This window comes from Hemiscyllium ocellatum, chromosome 1 (genome assembly GCF_020745735.1).
Source record: "Hemiscyllium ocellatum isolate sHemOce1 chromosome 1, sHemOce1.pat.X.cur, whole genome shotgun sequence".
Classification (NCBI taxonomy): Eukaryota; Metazoa; Chordata; class Chondrichthyes; order Orectolobiformes; family Hemiscylliidae; genus Hemiscyllium; species Hemiscyllium ocellatum.
Window position 1 is genome coordinate 166,458,150 of NC_083401.1, and position 18,611 is coordinate 166,476,760.

Here is an 18,611-nt window from a genome sequence, read left to right on the forward strand (position 1 = left end):
CCAGATCTTTAAAAAGAATTTCACATGAAACGCTGATTGCTTTTTGAAGTTTGCTACTGCAGACTTTAAAGTTAAAAATTAAATTTCTCCAGTGTAATTGATCTTTCTGGGACAAATATCTGGCAATACCAGACTGACTAGGCTCAGTCTAATGAACAATTGTCTTTTAAAGACTGTGCTGAAAATGTGTTGCTGGAAAAGCGCAGCAGGTCAGGCAGCATCCAAGGAGCAGGAGCCTGCTACCTTTTGGGCATGAGCCCTTCTTCAGGAATGAGGAAAGTGTGCCAAGCAGGCTAAGATAAAAGGTAGGGAGGAGGGACTTGGTGGAGGGGCGTTGGAAATGCGATAGGTGGAAGGAGCTTAAGGTGAGGGTGATAGGCCAGAGTGGGGGTAGGCGCGGAGAGGTCAGGAAGAAAATTGCAGGTTACGAAGGTGGTGCTGAGTTTGAGGGTTGGGATGAGACAAGTAGGGCGGAGGGGAAATGAGGAAACTGGAGAAATCTGAGTTCATCCCTTGTGGTTGGAGAGTTCCTAGACGGAAGATGAGGCGCTCTTCCTTCAGGCATCGTGTTGCCATGGTCTGGTGATGGAGGAGTCCAAGGACCTGCATGTTCTTGGTGGAGAGGGAGGGGGAGTTGAAGTGTTGAGCCATGCCGTGGTTGGGTTGGTTGGTTGGTCCGGGTGTCCCAGAGGTGTTCTCTGAAATGTTCCGCAAGTAGGCGGCCTGTCTCCCCAATATAGAGGAGGCCACTTCGGGTGCAGTGGATGCAGGAAATGATGTGTGTGGAGGTGCAGGTGAATTTGTGGCGGATATGGAAGGATCCCTTGGGGCCTTGGAGGGAAGTGAGGGAGGAGGTGTGGGCGCAAGATTTGCATTTCTTGCGGTTGGAGGGGAAGGTGCCGGGAGTGGAGGTTGGGTTGGTGGGGGGTGTGGACCTGACAAGGGAGTCACGAAGGGAGTGGTCTTTTCGGAATGCTGATAGGGGAGGGGAGGGAAATATATCCCTGGTGGTGGGGTCCATTTGGAGGTGGCTGAAATGACGACAGATGATACGATGTATATGGAGGATGGTGGGGTGGTAGGTGAGGACCAGTGGGGTTCTGTCCTGGTGGCAATTGGAGGGGCAGGGCTCAAGGGCGGAAGAATGGGAAGTGGAGGAGATGCTGTGAAGAGCATTGTCACTCCGGCCTATCACGCTCACCTTAACCTCCTTCCACTTATCGCATTTCCAACGCCTCTCCCCCAAGTCCCTCCTTCCTACCTTTTATCTTAGCCTGCTTGGCACATTCTCCTCATTCCTGAAGGAGGGCTCATGCCCGAAACATCGATTCTCCTGCTCCTTGGATGCTGCCTGACCTGCTGCGCTTTTCCAGCAACACATTTTCAGCTCTGATCTCCAGCATCTGCAGACCTCACTTTCTCCTTTTAAAGACTGCCAGTGCCAAGGATGCAGTCTTTTCCAGCAGTGGTGAGTTCTTCCAGGTTTGCTAGAATTGGGCTGGCATCAGATGAGTGCATTGCCATTGGGGCAGGGTAGGGTAATTAATGCGGTGCATTTTGGATGATTTGGCAAGAAATCCTGCTAGAGAAACATGTACTCTTTGGAGGGAAAGGAGAAGTGCAATGGATTCTAAGGTCTGAGCTTGTATTTTCTAAGACAAATTGGAGAAGGTATTTGAAAGATCCTCCCGAGTTGCTAGTGAAACTAAGATTGAGATAGGGATCGGAAACCAGCATTTCTGGTTGAAACTAAAGGAGATAGAATCATCAGCACTCAACGTGGGTGATGAGTCCAGTGATGCTTGCAGACTGAAGATGATAGACATGAGATCCAGAGTGAAAGGTATAGCTGCTGCAGCTGTCCCTTTTTACTTGGAGACCATTGAAACTCTGCCATCCAGACCAAGTTTAAGGGTTTGTGCAGATCTGTGTCACATTTGGTGGTGGGTACACACATAGTTGTGTATTGCTAAGTAGAGCTTATCAGTTAGGGCTAAAAGAGGAGCCAAAATGCTTTGTGTAGAGAACTTGGTTCTGAAGGTCTTGGTGATTAAGAAGAGTTCAGTGTTTGCATTGCCTTTTGGGTAAAGTAGTTTCTGCTGAAACTGCATTTGATTATTCTGACTAAAGTATCTCATTACAATGGCCTCCAGTTTTGATCTTCCCCTTAAATGGCGGCATACCATCTCCACATTCTCAAAATCTCAATGATAAAGATCTTTGGGCGATTCATCAGCCTTTACTTTTGTACAGAAAAGGTACACAGTTCATCCTTTACATGTTACCAATACTGAAAAGATTTAGTTCAATGGTAACAATGTCATTCAGTTACGACTTCACAAACTTATATGATATTTTAAGTGTGCCCTTGAAGTATCCTCTGGTGGAACACAGTGCAGATGCATTTATTAAAACTTAAATCTCCAACAACCAGCAACTTGAACAGGTGATTACCCGCCATGATCGAAACCTGATTGGCTGAGAGATTCCAAATTACTCTGGAGAGCTCAGCAAAATGTCTATTTAACATCAATGATTCATGAAAGCTTTGATTTAGAATTTATCTTTAAACTATATAAAATATTGAAAGCAATGACACCACTGTAACGTAAAAGATTCATGGCTTGAATACCAAATTAATAAAAGCTTTCAGTTTCATGTTTATATGGAACCAAAATTCAGTGTCACTTCTGGAATTATAAGTTACTTGTTACTTCAAACCACATCCAGAAGAATCCAGTGTGGATAGGAGGATGGGCAGAATGACTTCTTTTTGAGCAAATAACCCAGATTAATAGGAAACAACCCTCTGATTATTTAACATCTTTCAGATCCTCAAGAAGCTTCAAAGAGTTACACAGCAAGTTAATTATTCTGAAACGTTCATTCTGCTCTTTTACCAGTTATTTTAAATATCAGCAAGTTTTGCCGTTTCCAAAAATGGCAGCACTTCTGTATTGGTCAGAGGCACATAAGACTAGCAAAATATGTGCCATGCAACAAAGATACAACTGACTGAGCTTAGCAACAGCACTCTGGATGTATCCAATTTTGGATCACCTTTACTAAATAAGCAGCACAAATTTTAGTTCTCTGTTGGCAACTAGACTAACAGGTTCACAGAACAGATGCAAAACCTGACTCAAATTTAGAGCTTTTTTAATGGGGACAAGTATATTTCAACTATGATTCAACTTCAAAACTAGTTTTAATATACCTATATTGCTGCCAAGTAAATGCTGTATATTGATTCTTCAAGGACTTTTTATGCTTCATTGGAGGCTTGTTAAAATTAAAGCCCTTCTGTTAACGGTAACTTGACAGCATGACTAGGAAGCAGGTTCAAGGATAGAAAACATGCAGTGGCTGTTTTTAAAATGGAATAATGCAAATACTGCTGTCGCCCAAGGCTATTAATATGCTTTAAAAACTTAACAGATACACACATCTGGAATTGGCCTTCGAGGTCATACTCAAATGCAAAATAAAAAGTGAACATTGGTTAACTGTTTAGAGAATTCAAAAGATAATAGGTCAGCAGATGAAACAAACTGAATTTAAACACTTAAGAACAGAAATGTGAAGTGATACACAGAAAAGCAGCAGTATACTAGGGTCAAAGAAAGAAAAATGGTAAAAAGGTGAAATTAATGGCTCTTTAACTGAATGCTGGTAGTTTTTGAAACATATGAATTAACAGCCCAAATACAGATAAATTGGTATGATCCTGCCATAATGTTAAAGGTTCAGATGGAGAGGAATTTCTTAAGTGTGTACAAGACAATTTTCTGATTCAGTATGTGGATGTACCTACTAGAGAAGTTGCAAACCTTGACCTACTCTTGGGAAATAAGGCAGGGCAGGTGGCTGAGGTGTCAGTGGGGCAGCACTTTGGGGTCAGCGACCATAATTCTATTCGTTCTAAAATAGTGATGGAAAAGGATAGACCAGATCTAAAAGTTGAAGTTCTAAACTGGAGAAAGGCCAATTTTGATGGTATTAGGCAAGAACTTTTGAAAGCTGATTGGAGGCAGATGTTCGCAGGTAAAGGGACAGCTAGAAAATGGGAAGCCTTTTCAGAAATGAGATAACAAGAATCCAGAGAAAGTATATTCCTGTCAGGGTGAAAGGGAAGGCTGGTAGGTATAGGGAATGCTGGATGACTAAATAAATTGAGGGTTTGGTTAAGAAAAAGAAGAAAGCATATGTCAGGTATAGATAGGAGAGATCGAGTGAATCCTTAGATGAGTATAAAGAAAGTAGCAGTATACTTAGGAGGGAAATCAGGAGGGCAAAACAGGGACATGAGATAGCTTTGGCAAATAGAATTAAGGAGAATAGGGCCCCTCAAAGAATCAGCAAGGCAGCCTTTGTGTGGAGCCACAGAAAATGGGGGAGATACTAAATGAATATTTTGCATCAGTATTTACTATGGAAAAGCATATGGAAGATATAGACTGTAGGGAAATAGATGGTGACATCTTGCAAAATGTCCAGATTACAGAGGAGGAAGTGCTGGATGCCTAGAAACGGTTAAAGGTGGATAAATCCCCAGGACCTGATCAGTTGTACCCGAGAACACTGTGGGAAGCCAGAGAAGTGATTGCTGGGCCTCTTGCTGAGATATTTGTATCATCGATAGTCACAGGTGAGGTACCGGAAGACTGGAGGTTGGCAAACATGGTGCCACTGTTTAAGAAGGGCGGTAAAGACAAGCCAGGGAACTATAGACTGGTGAGCCTGACCTCGGTGGTGGACAGGTTGTTAGAGGGAATCCTGAGGGACAGGATGTACATGTATTTGGAAAGGCAAGGACTGATTCATGATAGTCAACATGGCTTTGTGCGTGGGAAATCATGTCTCACAAACTTGATTGAGTTTTTGAAGAAGTAACAAAGAAGATTGACGAGGGAAGAGCAATAGATGTGATCTATATGGACTTCAGTAAGGCGTTCGACAAGGTTCCCCATGGCAGACAGATTAGCAAGGTAAGATCTCATGGAATCCAGGGAGAACTAGCCACTTGGATACAGAACTGGCTCAAAGGTAGAAGACAGGTGGTGGTGGTGGAGGGTTGTTTTTCTGATTGGAGGCCTGTGACCAGTGGAGTGCCACAACGATCGGTGCTGGGTCCTCTCCTTTTTGTCATTTACATAAGAGGATAAGAGGTACAGTTAGTAAGTTTGCAGATGACACAAAAATTGGAGGTGTAGTGGACAGCGAAGAGGGCTACCTCAGATTACAACAGGATCTGGGCCAGATGGGCCAATGGGCTGAGAAGTGGGAGATGGAGTTTAATTCAGATAAATGCGAGGTGCTGCATTTTGGGAAAGCAAATCTTAGCAGGACTTACACACTTAATGGTCAGGTCCTAGAGAGTGTTGCTGAACAAAGAGACCTTGGAGTGCAGGTTCATAGCTCCTTGAAAGTGGAGTCGCAGGTAGGTAGGATAGTGAAGGCGGCATTTGGTATGCTTTCCTTTATTGGTCAGACTATTGAGTACAGGAGTTGGGAGGTCATGTTGCGGCTGTACAGGACATTGGTTAAGCCACTGTTGGAATACTGCGTACAATTCTTGTCTCCTTCCTGTCGAAAAGATGTTGTGAAACTTGAAAGGGTTCAGAAAAGATTTACAAGGATGTTGCCAGGGTTGGACGATCTGAGCTACAGGGAGAGGCTGAACAGGCTTGGGCTGTTTTCCCTGGAGCATTGGAGGCTGAGGGGTGACCTTATAGAGGTTTACAAAATTATGAGGGGCATGGATAGGATAAATAGACAAAATCTTTTCCCTGGGGTCGGCGAGTCCAGAACTAGAGGGCATAGGTTTAGGGTGAGAGGGGGAAGATATAAAAGAGACCTAAGGGGCAACATTTTCACACAGAGGGTGGTGCGTGTATGGAATGAGCTGCCAGAGGATGTGGCGGAGGCTGGTGCAACTGCAACATTTAAGAGGCATTTAGATGGATATATAAATAGGAAGTGTTTGGAGGGATATGGGCCAGGTGCTGGCAGGTGTGACTAGATTGCGTTGGGATATCTGGTTGGCATGGACGAGTTGGACCAAAGGGTCTGTTTCCATGCTGTACATCTCTATGACTCTAATAGCATCACAGAGATATGGAGTTTAGTTGCAAGGATAGTGGAGGGATAATGGCAGGTACTTAAGAAGATAGTTCATGGCTCACAGCAAAGATACATTCTAGTGTATCTGGAAGGGGATAGTACAATCATGGGAAGTTAAGAATAGCACCAAATTGAAAGAAAAACATATAATCTGGCAAAGATTTGTGGTAAGACAGAAGATTGGAAAAATGTAAAAATCAACAAATGATGACCAAAGGGAGAAAAAAGAGGAAGGTAAAATTTGAGAATAAACATGCAAATAATAAAGGCAGTCAGCAAGAGCTTCTTTAAATATATAAAAAGAAAGAGGCCAAAGTTAACACATGCTCCTTAGAGAATGAGGCTGAGGAACTGATAATGGGGAACCAGGAAATAGCAGAGAAGGTAAATAAATACTTTGCAGAGAAAAAGTGCTAGGGAAACTAATAGGGAAAAGGACCTGACGGGATGCACCCCAGGATATTAAAAGAGGTAGCTGCAGAAATAGTGGATGCACACTTACGATTTTCGAAAATTTGCCAATGGAATTATTGTGAAGTTGGGTACAGTAATTGTAGATTGGGAGGCAGGGTGTTGGAATTTGCTGTCTGTGAAATTGTAAAATGCTAAGAGGGAAGGCATTGCATCGTCCCTTTAAAAGATGGTGATTTTTTTCTGCTGAGACATTAAAATGGATGTCTTAGAGCACCAGCTTAAGTTTGCAAGGACATAGAGAGTCCGAACTGAAACATTTGTATTGAAAAGTCATACAGTATGTAGGCCAAGCAGCAGACTTTACCAATACAACACGCTTTTGAATTTAGCCAATCAATTTAAACCAGGCACTTAGATATCAAAACCTATTAAATTTAAATCTGATGGTTTTGACAACATAGGACCAATCCTATTGTAAGAAATATTGATATATCATCAACAGTATAAAAGGGGGCAGTTGTTGAAAGACCAGAGAGCTAAGTGCCATCCGCCAGAGCTACCAGCCCTCAGCTATTGAGAGAAATTGGCTCTCACAGTCATCTACATATTAGAGAAAACTCCATCCAAATAATAGTGGTACCAACAATGAAGGAGGCATTCCTGACAGAAGAATCGATGGAGAAGACACAGAACATTCCGGAAGAAACATAACCTGGCTGTAATTGAGAGTCTAAATTCTGTCTTTTTGTATGAGTGGAACTTGTATTCTTTGGAACAGCATACAATTAGAACCTGCATTTACTTGGGAATAGTTAATATTTAGTAGGGATTTGTTTGTTTTAGTTTGTTAATATGTCCATTTTTAGAGTAAGATAAATAAATTGTTACTTATTGCTTTTAAAGTGAGTGTCAGGGATTTATTTTATTTAACCAATAAAAGTTGCTGAAAGACAGGTTACACCATGTTTCACACACCTTTTTATAGATTTATAGGGTGAGGTGCTACTCTGAGAGTTTCAGTTTTACTTTTCACAGCAGGGGCTCAACCTCCACTTTGTAACATAATAGCTTTATTTTAAAAGGGAAGATGACAAAAACAGGTAGCTACAGACCAGCTAGTTTAATGTGGATTATTGGGAAAATGTTAGATTTTATTATAAAGGATACAATTGTAAAGCATTTGGAAATGCATAATATGATCAAACAGAGTCAGCATGACTTCACAAAGCGGAAATCATGCCTGGCAAGATTCTTAGAATTTTTTGAGGAAGTAACAAACAGGAGAAAGGGGAAGCAATGGGTATAATATAGCTAAGTTTTCAGCAGATGCTTGATAAAGTACCACATGTTAGGCCAAAGAGCCCATGGTGTTGGAGGTCATCGATTAGCATGAATAGAGGATTGGATAACTGATAGAAGACAAAGTTGGGATAAGGGGGCCACTTTGAGGATGGCAACATGTAACTAATGGCGTGCCAGAGGGATCAGTGATGGGACCACAATTATTTACAATTGGAGGAGGAAAGTGAATGTATTATAGCCATGTTTGTGGGTGACACGAAATTGATGGGAAGGCAGGTGTTGAAAATGACAAACATTTACAGTGGGTTTAAATAGGTTAAGCGAGTGAGCAAAAGCTTGGCAGATGAAATAACGTGTTGGTTAATGTGAGGTTATGCACTTTCAAAGGAAGAATAGAAGAGCTGAGTAAATTAAATGTGAAAAGACATGCTAAAAGCTACAGCACTGAGGGATTGGGAGTTGTCCTGAGTAAATTTCAAAAGGCTAGCACACAAGTTCAGCAAGCAAAATCCAAGCCAAATGGATTGCTGGCCTTTATTCCAAATGAAAGAAAGTATATTAAAAAATTAAGAAGTCAAGGTGAAAAACTAATCAAACTAGAACTGGTTGGTAACCAGTGGGCAGTTTTGGACTCCTTATCTAAGAAAAGACATACTGCCATTACAGGCAATCCAAAAACACCTACACTAGGCTGATCTGAAAATGTGTTGCTGGAAAAGCGCAGCAGGTCAGGCAGCATCCAAGGAACAGGAAATTCGACGTTTCGGGCATAAGCCCTTCATCAGGAATTCCTGATGAAGGGCTTATGCCAGAAACGTCAAATTTCCTGTTCCTTGGATGCTGCCTGACCTGCTGCGCTTTTCCAGCAACACATTTTCAGCTCTGATCCCCAGCATCTGCAGACCTCACTTTCTCCTCCTACACTAGGCTGATCTTGGGTTTGGAGGACCTGTCTTATGAGGAGAGATTGAATAGGTTGGGCCTATATCATTGGAGTTTAGAAGAATTAGAGGAAATCTTATTGAAACATACAAGATTTTTGGGGGGCTTGACAGATTAGATACGGAAAAGTTACTTCCTCCTCTGGAAGAATCCTGGACCAGAGGGCATAATCACCAAATAAGGGTCAGCTTTTTAAGACAGTTGAGGAGGAATTTCTTCTGAGGGCGGTAAACTTATAGAATTCCTTAATTCAGACAGCTGTATGGTCTGTAGAATTAAGCACATTCAAGGTTCAGATTGAGAAAATTTAAATCAGTAAAAGAATCAATGGTTGTGCTGAAGAGGCTGGAAGGTGAAGCTGAGGATTATCAAATCAGTGTTTACCTCATTGAGTCTATGCTGTCATTCATTGGGGTGAATGGTCTGATTCTGGTTCTACATCTTCTAGTCTTATGGTTTACATTCTGGGAGAATAAGATCATAAATACTGAACTATAAACTTCAAATGAGAGAAAGTAGTAAGAAACCTCACATAGATGAAACTTCTAAAAGTGAAGAAACAAACTGATAACGCCATTCAAAAAAGGAGACCGAATCCTAGATTTTACAAACAGGGATATTCAGTGTAAAAGCAAATAGGTAATAGTCAACGAAAAATTACTGGTTGAACTACATTTTTCTAATGTGCCCAGTTTTAATGCCACAATTTAAGGTGAACATCAAGGTACTGACTAGAGAAAATGGAGTTCTTCTCATTACAAAGCGAGTTACAAGCTGTGTACAAAACTATGAAGGATCAACAAGATAAATTGTGAAAATGAACTAACTTCATTGATTAGGGAGTTTTAGAATAGAGGACAACAACTTATGATCAGCATTGAGGGGTCATCAGGATGATTTTTAAAATGTGCAAGCTATAAAAAATGAACTTCCATATTAAAAATAGTGGTAGGAGAATACATAAATGCTTAAAAAGTGGATATTTGAAAAGGTGAAAAATATTGGCTATGGATAGTGGGATGAGACTCCATGTACAGTTCTTTGAGAATCAGTACGGGTTTAATAACCAGTTCTAGTGCTACAAAATTATACTAAATCATGTAATAGCATTCGAGTTACATCTATCTCTTCTATATTAATATGGTGCTACTTCAATCGCATCAGCCATTAGGATGTAATGCCAAAAGATTGCAAATAAAAATTTGATGCTCTCCCAAACTTTGACAGCTGACACATAGAGCAAAATAGATAACAAGTGCAGAACATTTTGATTGTACGAGAGATTTTCAAACAAATAACAACAATTACTTTCCTTTGTGAATTCCACTTACGCAGACTAAGTTGCAGGATTACCTATTAAGTTCAATGCCAGGATTTGAACTTACATGTAATGTGGAAAACCACGTTGAAATTTGCTATTTGTCATGCCTTAATAAGATTTTGTTTCCAGTACAGCCTGTCTCCCATCCAATAACATTTTGCCCATTTTGGCAGCTCTCCTGTGGCCAGGAAGAAATTGAAGATAATTGCCAGTACGCCTGCTGTTCCCTTCCCTGCCTCATTCAACAGCCTGCAATACATTTCATCTAGCCCTGGACATTTATGTATTTTTTAAGCATGCCAAACCATTTAGAACCTCCTGTCTTTATTAATTTCTTTAAGTATTATATTGTGCTCCTTGCTGATTTCTATACCTACATCGGCTCGCTCACTAATAAACACCAACACAAAATATTCATTTCGAATCCTACCCACGTCCTTGACTCCACATACAAATTAGGACCCTATGTGTCTATCTGCCTTCCCACCTATCCACTCGACCCTTCCCTCCAACCTATCACCATCACACCCTCACCTGCATTTACCTATTGCTTTCCCAGCTACCTCCCCCCAGCCCCACCCTCCTAGTCATCTCTCAGCCCCTTTGCTCGACTCCCCCTGCCACATTCCTGAAGGGCTTATGCCCGAAACATTGATTGGCCCTCTCCTTGGATGCTGGCTAACCTGCTGTGCTTTTCTAGTGCACTTTTCAACTCTGATCTCCAGCATCTGCAGTCCTCAATTTCTCCACATATAAATTACCACTGAGATCCTTCATGGGGCCTACTCTTTCCTATTTATCTTAAATGTACTGGCAAAATAACGCAGAATTTTCCTTTACTTTACCTGCCATATCCTTTAATGCCTCCCTTTTGCTCTCCGAATTCCTCTTTATACATTCTGTACTCCTCTAGGCGTTCTGTTGTTTGGAATGCTCACTATCTGCCATAAGCCTCCTTTTTTCTTTATCCAATGTCGTAAGTCCCACAATATGGTCCTACTCACTATCTTTCATGGGCCCTATACCCATATAGTCAGAGTCCTACAGCATGGAGACAAGCCCTTTGGGCCAAACTGCTCCTTGCTGACCCCATTTCCCTACACTTGTATCCCGTATCCTTCTAATCCTTTCCTATCAATGTATTAATCCAAATACCTTTGAATGTTGCTAATATATCCGCCTCAGTCACTTCCATTAGCAGCTCATTCCATATGCATACCATCCTCTGTAAAAACGTTGCCCCTCAGGTTCCCTTTTATTCTTTCCCCGCTAACCTTAGACTGATGCCCCTCTAGTCCTTGATTCCCCAACCCTGGGAAAAAGACTGAGTGCATTCACCCTATGCATGCCTCACATGATCTTGTAGACCTCTTTAAAAAGGTCCCCCCCAGTCTTCTACACGCTAAAGAAAAATGTCCAGCTTGTCCAACCTCTCCTTATAACTCCAGACCATTGAGTCCAGGCAACATGCTTGTAAATTTCTTCTGCACTCTTTCCAGTTTAACAACATCCTTCCTATAAGGTGAGCAAAACTGAACACAATACTCCAAGTACAGTCTCACCAACATCCTGTATAACTGCAACATAACTTCCCAACTTCTATACTCAATGCCCTGACAGAAGGTCAGTGTGCCAAACCCTTCTTCACTGCCCTGTCTACCTGGGACTCCACTTTCAGAGAACCGTGCACCTGAACTCTGTTCCATTACACTCCTTAAGACTCACCATTCACCATGAAACTCTTACCTTGATTTGACTTTCCAAAATGCAACATCTCACACTTATCTATATTAAACTCCATTTGCCATTTCTCAGCTCACTTCCCCAGCTGATCAAGGTCCTGCTGCAATTTCTGATAACCTTCCTCACTATCCACAATACCGCTTATTTTAGTGTCATCAGCAAACTTACTAATCATGCCTTGCACATTCTCATCCAAATCATTGACATAGATAACAAACAGTAATGGGCCCAGCACTGAACCGAGGTACCCCAGTAGTCACAGGCCTCTCGTCCAACAAGCAATCTTCCGCTATTACCCTCTGCTTCCTACCTTCAAGCCAATTTGTATCTAATTTGCCACCTTGTCCTGGATTCCATGAGATCTAACCTTCTAGAGCAGGCTATCATGTGGAATCCTATCAGATGCATTACAGAAATCCATAAAGTCTACATCTACTGTCCTGCCCTTGTCAACCTTCTTGGTCACTTCATCAAAGAACTCAACAAATTTGTGAGGCATGATCTCCTACTCACAAAACCATACTGATTACACCTGATCAATCCCAGTCTTTCCAAATGCTTGTGTATCTGATCCCTCAGAATCTTACCAACTAACTTATTCACCACATATGTTAACCTTCACAGTGTAAAGTCCCCAGGTTTTCCTTTGCAGCCCTTCTAGAATAATGGCACAATATTCACTCTCTTCCAGTCTACCAAGACCTCAACCATGGCAAACAATGATGCAAAAATATCAGCCAGGGTTCCTCTCTAGCCTCTTACAGGGTTCTTGTATATATCTGGTCAGAACCAGGAGATTTATCCACTTTCCTACATTCTAATACATCCAACACCTCCTCTACTGCAATGTGGACTGTCCCCAAGATATCACCCTCCTTATTACTTTCTTAAACATGTCCCATTGCTCTGAAAAATTTACTTAATAGCATCTGGTCCCAATCCACTCTGGCCAAACCATCCCTACTTACTGTGGTTCTGTTCGCCGAGCTGGAAGTTTTTGTTGCAAACGTTTCGTCCCCTGGCTAGGCGACATCATCAGTGCTTTGGAGCCTCCTGCGAAGCGCTTCTTTGATGTTTCTTCCAGTATTTATAGTGGTCTGTCCTTGCCGCTTCCTGTTGCCAGTTTCAGCTGTCCGCTGTAGTGGTTGGTATATTGGGTCCAGGTCGATGTGTTTGTTGATGGAGTTTGTGGATGAATGCCATGCCTCAAGGACATGCCTCCTAGAGGCATGGCATTCATCCACAAACTCCATCAACAAACACATCGACCTGGACCAGGTAACAGGGACAGAACCCCCCAGTCCACACTTTCCACCCCACCAACCTTCACATTAACTGCATCATCTGCTGACATTTCCATCACCTCCAAACGGACTCCACTACCAGAGACATATTTCCCTCTCCACCCCTTTGTTTTCCACAAAGACCGTTCCCTTTGTGACTACCTGGTCAGGTCCACGCACTCCCCCAACAGCCCACCCTCCCATCCGGGCACCCTCCCCTGCCACTGCAGGAATTGCAAAACCTGCACCCACACCTCCTTCCTCACCGCCATCCAAGGTCCCAAAGCTAATGCCTCAGCTTCTGCCTCAGAAAACTTCAACCCCAGGGCATCAATGTGGACTTCACCAGTTTCCTCATTTCCCCTCCCCCCCACCTTATCCCAGTTCTAACCTTCCAGCTCAGCACCATCCTCATGACCTGTCCTACCTGCCAATCTCCCTTCCCACCTATCTGCTCCATCCTCCCTTCTGACCTAGTACCTCCATCCCCACCCCCATTTACCCATTGTACTCTTTGCTACCTTCTCCCCAGCGCCACCCCCTCATTTATCTCTCCACCCTGGAGGCTTCCTGTTTCTATTCCTGATGAAGGGCTTTTGCCCAAAACATCAATTTTCCTGCTCCTCAGATGCTGCCTGACCTGCTGTGCTTTTCCAGCACCACTTTGATCTCAAACATATCAAGCTGCGGTCTGTATCATGGCTGCAGAAATGCCCACCTGTTCCCCTTAGGAATGAATCTTCTACCACTACCGACCTGTCATTCTTCTGCTCCCCACTTATGCAGCAGACCCATCCATGGTGCCATGTAGTTGGGTCCCAGTGCTTTCCCTTGCAGTCACCTCCCCAACAGTATCTAAAACAATGTCTCTATTGGAAGTGGGAGGTGTGGTTAGCCCCAGGGATTCCTGCACTATCTGCATTCCTGTACTATCTAGTGATCACACATGCCTTTTCTAATTGCTCAGTCTTCAACTATAGTGTGACCACCTCACTGAATATGCTATTCACGACATACGCAGCATCACTGCTACTCCACAGAGAATTCACCCATGGCTCCATCTCCCAAATGAGGTCCACCAATTACAACGGATATACTTCCCTTTTGCACGGCCATTAGGGACAACTGAAGCTTCAATGATTTGGAATGTAACACAGGAGGTGCAAACTCTGCTGCAATGACTTCCCTTAAGCTTCTTCATTAATCCTTTCTGAAAGAAAAGGATGCTTATATAGAATGCTATAAACTTAATTCCCTTAAGCTAATTTTACTTCTCTCCCTACTTACATTTCTAAGTTAATCCACTCTCCCAAAAACTTCTTTTTAAAAATCATAACTAAATCAAAGCACTCCAATCAGCACTCTCCTGCAGCTGCACTTGTTGAATGTGTCTCCCTATATACTGCCCCCACCCCTTTCTGTAGGCCTCAATATAACCTGTTGCTTCCTCTCTCTCTCTCTCTCTGCTGAATTGAAGGTGTAAAGCTGGGCCGTTTGCTCCTGGACTGCAATTCCTCCCATTGGCGCTGTCTTCTGCAGAAGTGATAACTGAAACTTGCAAGTCATATCAGCAATTGATGCACGTTTAAAAAAAAATCTTTTACAAATACTATTAGTACGTGTAGTTGGTTCAGTCCAAACATGGGAAAGATGTGTTTTTTCAAATATTTTATAGGCAAATACATATATAAAATTGAGTTTATGATGCGTGAATTTGTTGAGTAAACACAAAACTTGAACTGGTGTGGACAAAAACAATTAGTCTTATTGAGTAAAATAAACATCACTTTTCATGAAAATAATTAAGCGAGTCACAGAGAAGACAAGTTTAAAAAGTACCTTAGCTTGTATGGATGGACATTATGCTACATGGAGTCTAATGTCTATTTTGATAATGAATAGACAGCACATGCAACTCCCCGTCCAGTAATCTAGCAGTTGATCTGAGTGGAATTGCAAATTACCCACATGTAATGTGTTAATCTCATGTACTAATAAAGGGTTTGCTGTATTTAATTGGTTTTAAATTTGAATCCCTTGAAAATCTGACAATACCCTCCAGAAGCATTCATCTGCATTACAGCAGAAATACATTCCTCTGTGTTCCTTTGCATTAGAACACTGGAAAGGAAAAAAAGTAATTAAGAACAATTAAGTATTAACGCACCAGAACAATTGATACCTTTCTCTAAAGGCTGTGCAAAGCCAGGGAATCTTCTGGGTTATGTTCTCCACCTTGAAAGTTGAGTTTAGAATGTCTAAGCTTGCCCTGAAACCTAGTCTCTTGCATGTTATTTTAAACAATACAATTTACAAGAGTGGAGGCAACTGTTATCAACTTGGGAATTCATCAAATGTCTTCACAACTCTATTAGAGACACCCATATATAAAGCTTCTAAAGATCTTAATTACAATCAGACAATTGTCCTGAACATTGAGGGAAATTAGCAAGAATGAAAAAAAGCATCATATAAGAACAGTCAGCAGCTACCTACAGTGATTCGTATCCATTGAATTTTGTAAAACCACTCTTGTTGTTATCCTGGTCCACAACGTAGAGTGAAACAAGGTTTGGAATTTATTCTGTAATTTGTTGCCTGCAGCTGCCGTGACATCTTGAAAATCATTTTTCAACTGCATTTGGATTCGTATTCTAAACCTTTGTTGATCACAGAAAACAGGCGCTACATTAGGAATACCTTTTAAACCTATACCATTTTGTATTGAAATACAGGTCATTCTACTATAACATGTTTTGATAATGTGAATTCAGTGTAACATGATTGACAAATTGGGGACGCTATTTCTAAAGCACGAACTTTTAAAGCTTGTGTTGACTGTAATGCAATCACATTTTAAACACTTTCTAAAGCGTAATCTTTCTATAACGCGGGCTTGCACAAGTACACATTATTGAAGAACTGAATGTAAGTTGAACAAGGTCAGTCGATTGAAACTCCTGACCTCATTAGAACTTTGGTCCAACCAATGTTTAAAATGCTAAACTCCAAAGGTATGCTAAGTGACTGCCTTTGATATCAAGGCAGCATTCAACCAAGTATGACATCAAGGCGGCCTATCAAGACTGCAGTCAATTAGAATTGAGGGGAAAGCTCTGCTGGTTGGAGTCATATCTTGGAAAAGTGTGGGGTTATTAGAGGCCAATCATCTCAGTTCCAGGACATCACCTCAGGGTAATGTCCTCGGCTGAACAGTCTTCAGCCGCTTCATCAGCTGCTTGTTCCCTCCATCAAAACTTCAGAATGGGAATATTCACTGATAATTTACACAACGTTCAATAGCATTCATGACATCTCAGGTACTGAAGTATTGTGTCCAATTGCAACAAGACTTGGACAACATTAGGCTTGGGTTACAAAGTGGCAAATAACATCCATGTTAGTACCTGACAATTACCACCTCCATCAGGAGAAAATCTAACAGACTCCCCTTGACTTTCAATGACATTAGCATTGCTCCACCATCAAACCCTGGTGAGCTACCACTGATCAGAAACTGAACCAAACCAACAATATAAATACTGCAGCTACAAAACAATGTCAGAAGCTAGAACTCCCACGGCAGGTAGCTCACCAAAATTCTCAAAGCATATAAATCATCTACAAACGGGATCTCGATCAGGTCGGCCAATAGGCTGACAAGTGTCAGATGGAGTTAAATTTAGATAAATTGAGGTGCTGCATTTTGTCAAAGCAAATCAGGGCAGGGACTATAAACTTAATGGTAAGATCCTGGGGAGTGTTGCTGAACAAAGACTTTGCAGTGCAGGTTCATAGTTCCTTGAAAGTAGAATCACAGATAGATAGGATAGTGAAGCCAGTGTTTGGTATGCTTTTCTTAATTGGTCAGAGCATTGAGTATAGGGGTTGGGAGGCCATATTGCGGCTGTACCGGTCATTGGTTAGGCCACTTTTGGAATACTACATGCAATTCTGATTTCCTTGCTATCGGAAAGATATTGTGAAACTTGAAAGGGTTCAGAACAGATTTACAAGGATGTTGCCAGGGTTGGAGAATTTGAGCTATAGGGAGAGGCGGAATAGGCTGGGGCTAATTTCCCTGGAGCATCAGAGGCTGAGGGGTGACCTTATATAGGTTTATAAAATCATGAGGGGCATGGATAGGGTAAATAGACAATATCTTTTCACTGGGGTGGGGGAGTCCAGAACCAGAGGACATAGGTTTAGGGTGAGAGGGGAAAGATATAAAAGGGACCTAAGGGATCACGTTTTCACACAGAGGGTGGTACATATATGGAATGAACTACTAGAGGAAGTGGTGGAGGCTGGTACAATTACAGATTTTAAAAGATATCTGGATGGGTATATGAATAGGAAGGGTTTAAGAGGGATATGGGCCATATGCTGGCAGGTGGGATGAGACTAGGTTAGGATATCTGGTCATCATGGACAAGTTGGACCAAAGGTCGGTTTCTGAGATGTACCTCTCTATGATGCTAGAAGTTAGGACACTAAAACTCAGTTGGCTGCTTTGCAGTACTGGGTAACAGCAACAGCTTGAGTTCAATTCCTACACTGCTGAAGTTACCATGAAGGACTCTTACCTGCCAGAGGCATGGTGACCCTCAGGTTAAGCCACCACCAGTCATCTCACTGTGATAAGACTATGGAAGCTTTAGCTTACTCTCCAATTGCCTGGATATTTGCAACTCCAATAACATTCAGAAAGCTCAGCACTCTCCAGGATATAGTAGCAAGTTTGATGAGCATCCCATCTGCCAGTTTAAATATTTACACCTTTAAGTCACAGATACCACTGTAAGTATACTATCATATCCTCTCTATTACTGGATTAAAATTCCTGAACAGAATTAGGGCTAGGATTGATGTACTCAGCCCCCAAAAGGACAGCAGTTCAAGAAGGCAGCCCAATACCTCTATCATCACATGAGCTAATTTTAAAAATGTCTTGACTAGACTTCCAAGATTATCTTTTACCCCACATATCCTGCTGCCTCATTCATAGATTAATAATTTTGTTGACTGCCCTCATTATCCAAACCTGCACATCCTAACACTTCAAATCATTTTTTCTCATTAAACAAATGTGACCACCAACTTTCAGAATTAAATCAATCACTAAAAATCAGCCATTCCATCAAACCATGGATAAATTAGGGCAGTTTTGTGTTCTGACAAATCCCAGTTACAGAAACAAAGATAGATTTTCTTCCCCCACAAATAAAAATAAAGTGCTGAAGAAACTCAGTAGGACGAACAGCAACCACAAAGAAAAACAGTTAGCTTTTCAAGTTCAATATAACTGCTTTTTGAACCTTTTCTCCCAGCTATGAATGTCTAAAGCCAATTTTCAATTCATATTTTGCCCATCAAACATATAAAACGTAGGTTTACTGCAGAATACACCATTTAGTCATAATTTAAACTTATTGATTCATTTATCTTTGATTTCCAGGCTCAATAATTATTTTGATTTACAT